The sequence below is a fragment of the Mus pahari genome, chromosome 13 (genome assembly GCF_900095145.1).
Source record: "Mus pahari chromosome 13, PAHARI_EIJ_v1.1, whole genome shotgun sequence".
NCBI lineage: Eukaryota > Metazoa > Chordata > Mammalia > Rodentia > Muridae > Mus > Mus pahari.
The window spans coordinates 25,261,255-25,266,435 of NC_034602.1; positions in this window are offsets into that span (position 1 = coordinate 25,261,255).

The window sequence follows — 5,181 nt, forward strand, 5'->3', positions numbered from 1 at the left end:
GGAGTTGAGGATGTCACCACTTCTGAGTCCTTTTGCCCAAGGAGAGCCCAGCCCCCTCCCCTGTGCGCTCCACAGATGTTTGCTGGCCATGAGAGCCCTTATTTGCCAAATGGCTCCAGACCTCTGGAAGCTAGGAGGGATTAGGTAAGACGCGCGTCTCCTGTGTTAGCAGAATGCCTGGCATGGGCGCACACAGTTTCAACACTCTGATGAAGGCCATCAGCTCAGTCAGCTCAGGCGGGAACTACAGGCTGGCCCAGGTGCTGAGCCTCTGGGAGGTAGAGGGGTGGGAGGCGGCCAGCACTGAGTAGGCTGATCTCTCTGGGTAGGATGAGCAAACACAGGCTGCCTTGGCATGAATTTTCTGCAAAGCAGGTGGCACGGGAGCAGGGAGGAGATAGTGAAACAGGCCACTGAGGCCTTTGCCCTCTGTCCTCCCGTGGGTCAAATCAAGTTCTAGATAGGAGGTGACCAAGCAAGGGCTCAGGTGAGACCATTGCCCTTTGGAGATGTGATTGGTCAGGAGCAAGTATGGTCTGTGCTAGGTAGAAATGGCAAATCAGATTTCAATGATTTAGCACCAGAAACAGTAAATATTTTATTCAGTTTTCCTACTGATATATATATCATATATATATATGTAACTTCAGATATTCTGAAATATACAAAATACACTTTTTTAAAAAGACAGAGTTCTTATGTAGGCCAAGATATTTCAGACCCACTATGTAACCAAGGAGAATCTTGAAGTCTTGATTTTCCTGCTTCTACCTCCCCAGTGAAGGAATTATATAGGCAGGTGCCATCATGTCTGGTATATTGAATAATTTTATATAAACTTGACACAAGCTAAAGGGAGCATCATTTGAGAAAGCCTCCATCAGATTGGGCTATTGGCAAATCTATAGGACATTTTCTTAATTAGTGATCAATGAGGGGATGGCCTAGCCCATTGTAGGTGGTGACAGCCCTGGGCTGGTGGTCCTGGGCTCTATAAGAAATCAGGCTGAGCAAGCCAGGGGAAGCAAGCCAGTCAGCAGCACCCTCCATGGCCTCTGCACCAGCTCCTGCCTCCGGGTTCCTGCCCTGTGTGAGTTCCTGTCCTGACTTCCTTTGATGATGAACACCATTGTGGAAGTGAAAGCTGAGTAAACCCTTTCCTCCCCAAGCTACCTTGGTCATGTTGTTTTGTCTCAGCGATAGTAGCCCTAACTGGGACACTTGGTTTATATGGCTCTGGAGCTGGAACATAGGACAAACCTTCTACAGACTGAACTATTCCTCAGATGAAAGGACTCAGGGTGGACCCGCACAAAGTACATTTATTTTATTTTTTTCATAGTTTTTATTTTTTGAGACAGGGTCTCACTACCCAGCCCTTGCCAACCTGGAACTCACTGTGTAGACCAGGCTGACCTTAAACACACAGAGATCCTCCTGCCTCTGCCTTGTGAGTGCTGGAATGAAAGGCCTATTTTGTAATTGGTAGATTTTCTTCTTTAAGGCAGTTTTAGGAGTCATTGTGGGCAAAGAACTGTAAAACAACATGTCTCCAGCGGTGGTTTCAGAGGGAGTATTTTCACTGACCTACAAACCCTCTATGTTCTGCTTATTCTTTCTCCCCTTTGAGAATCCAGGTTCCTGGGCCTGGAGAAGTGACACGGTGCTTCAGAGCACTTGTTGTTCTCACAGAAAACCCAGATTCATTCTGCAGCATCTGTATCAGGACACTCACAACCATCTGTAACTCCAGTTCCAGGGGGATCTGACGCCCTCTTCTGGCCTTCTGGGGCATTGCATCACATGGTGCACATACATACACTCAGACACACAAGTATACATATTTTTAAATTTTAATTTAATTTGTTTGGTTTTTCGAGACAGGGTTTCTCTATGTAGCCCTGGTTGTCCTGGAACTCACTCTGTAGACCAGGCTGGTCTCGAACTCAGAAATCCGCCTGCCTCTGCCTCCTAAGTGCTGGGATTAAAGGCATGCGCCACCACACCCAGTGTCTGGAGAGATGGCTCAGCAAGGAAAGATGCTGCCCATCAAGCCTGATGAGTCAGCTCCATCCCTGGGACAGAAAAAAAGTGCAAACTCCTGAGAGTTCTCCTCTGACCTCCATACTCACATCGTGGGACACACACACACTCACACACAGACACACATACACACACATGCATGCAGACACACACATACACAAACACACACATACACATGCACACACACACTCCAGTGGGAAAAATTAAAGCCCAGAATGTATATATACGTTTATGCATTTTTAACAGAAAAATAAGTTTAAATAAATTATGTGGTCTTTGATGTAGCTGGTGGAGAGTTTATAATACGGGGGGGTGGGGGTGGGGAATAACCGTGAATCAGTTTGGAAAAAGACGGGACCAGATGGTGTGTGCCTCACACTTCTGGGAGGTGAGACAAATCCACTCTGTGAAGGATTGGACGTGAGAAGAAACCTGCTTAACTTTCCCATCTCCGAGCAAAGTCAAAAGACCCCAGTGACTGTCTCCTGTAAAGACAGGCCTGCGTTTAGTCAGTTCTGCTCACCAGGCCTGCTCTAAGGGCTTGTCAATATTAGTTCGGTGCTGACAAACAGAAAAATAATATGAGTCACAGTGTGACCTGAAGTTTCCAAGCCACTAGAGGAGGGGAAATTCATTTACAAATGCTTTGCATTCCCAGTGGAAGCCCAAGTCAGGAGTCTGCCATGACAACTGGGGGTGAAATGACCTGTTAAATGCAAATCACATTACCTCATCCAGGATAGCAGGAAACCGCTCATGGCAAAACTGCCACTTGTGGGGCAGTGAACCATGCCAGGAAACTTGGTAAGGTTGAGTGGGTTCAGAGACCCCAGCACCCGGGTACCCACCTGAGGACAGAAGGTAGCTAGTTCCCTGCTCCCTACAGATTCCTGGCCTGGAACAAGTGACCACACTCCCCACGTAGGAACCTGACCAATAGTCATGTAGATTAGAATGGGGTTCTCCATGCTAATGAGGTATCCGGATGGGTTCTGAGGGTTTAGCCAATAAGCTTCCCTTCCTGGACATTCCTTCCTGCAAAAGGTATTTAATCTCTGGTCCACCCTGGGGATGTGGCATGCACCCATTTTCCATGATGAACAGTCAATAAACGGTATGGATAAGTATGGACTGTCTCTTTCATCAAGAACCGCCCTGGGGAACATGGAGGAAGCCTTTGTCTACAGAGCTGCACCATTTATGTCTTCCACAGAAGACCACTCTGAGCTCCCGGACTCTCCTCCACTAAAGTCCCCCTGCCTCCCATGCCAGAGCCCCCCTCTGCACCCCCTTCCAGAGTTCTCCGCCCCCATCCCATCCCCTCAGTCCATAGGCTCCCTCCGTTCCTAACTCCCCTCGAGACTTCCAGTGGTGTCTGGATTTCCAAGGGTTTGGGACTCCCTGGCCCAGGGCTTCTCCTCACAAGCCATTGGGTCCCTCTGTTCTTGATTCTGCGCAGTTTCCAGCAAGGACTGGATGTCCAGGAGTCCGGGAACCTCAGCTTTGGCCTCAGCCTACGTCATTCCTCACTTGGGCTGAGCGCCTGCCTCTCCCCCCGCCTCTCCCCCGCCTCCCAAGGCTGCTTGGTTCTCCCATCCCTTGAGTGGTGTTTTGGTACTTCCCACAAGCCCAGCGCCTGATGGCGGCGAAGAGTCAAATGTAGTCTAGAGTCTTCCATTTCTCCTGCCCATGCAGCATTTCCAAACCCCAGCGGCAATGCGGAACTCCGGGACCTCAGGCACTGACCCAAAAAGAACTTTGTTACTTTTGATCCCAGCACTCGGGAGGCAGAGGCAGACCGATCTCTGTTAAGTTTGAGGCCAGCCTGCTCTATAAAGCCAGTCAAGGACAGCCAGGGCTCTGTTACACAGAAAAACCCTGTCTGGAAAAAACACACAAACAAGCGAACAAAAAACTCCAAAGTATAAATCTACAATATTACGACTTCAACATGAGAGCAATGCGATTAAGAAATGAGGTAAACTATCACATTAATATTCAAGCAATATTGAGTTGTTCTGTATTTTGGGAGAGGGTTCTAAGTCTTTAAAATCCACTGTATGTTTAACACTGCACATTTCAAGACTTCTGAGTGTTCAGTAAGCCGAGACTGGTATTACAGTTAAATTATGCCCTTCTCTATCCAAATGGCAAATGCCAATACCCAGCAGCTCCAAAGTGACCACAGTTGAAGACAGAGTTGTCACAGCTGTAGTGAGGTTAAGTGCAGTGGGAGCCCATTAGTGGTGCCTATTGGGAGCTGAGTGTGTAGAGTGGACCCCTAATCCAGATCAAACTTATAAAGGGGAGCACGTTGCCCAGAGATGGAGCTCTGTGAGAGTGTTTGCATACACACAGCCTTGGGTTTTATATCCAGTGCTGGCAGAAGGTGGACAATTTGGGCATAGAGGGAGCCACCACCCCATGAAGGCTGAAGTCAGGCCGGTGCCTCCACACATTAAGATTGCAGTGAACAGTCGGCAGCTAGGGAAAGGCATGGGTCCGGTGCTAACTCGGGCGACTCCTTGACCTCTGACTTCCAGTCTCTAGAATAACCTTGTGTCATTTGAACCACTCAGTTTGGGAGCTTTGTCCCACAGTCTTGGGGCAGTGGTACACAGCAAGTACCACCCGGCCCAGAGAAGAGTGGCTGCCAGTTGGATCTTGAAAGTTGACTCTTAACCCTTCCCACTTAGGAGTCAAGAAATGAGTTCAGGCCCTCCCATTTCTCAGGGTCACCCAGCAGCAGGGCCAGGCCTCGGTGTAGTTTTCGGCCTGCCTGAGTCCCATGTTCCAGGCTGTTCACAAGCTCTTTCCTTCATGTCACAGCACCTCAAACTTCAGCTGCTGTTGGCACAGAGGACATTTTATCATCTGGGCCAGTGGTTTGGAGAACAGATGACTCTCTGTCCTGCTTGTTTTTTTTTGTTTTTTGTTTTTTTTGTTTTTATCAACTTGACACAAACCTAAATACATTGAGTAAGGAGGAAGGCCAGGTGAGAAAAATAAGTCTGACAGATTAGCTGTAGGCAAGTCTCTGGAGCCCTTTCCTTTCCTTTCCTTTCCTTTCCTTTCCTTTCCTTTCCTTTCCTTTCCTTTCCTTTCCTTTCCTTTCCTTTCCTTTCCTTTCCTTTCCTT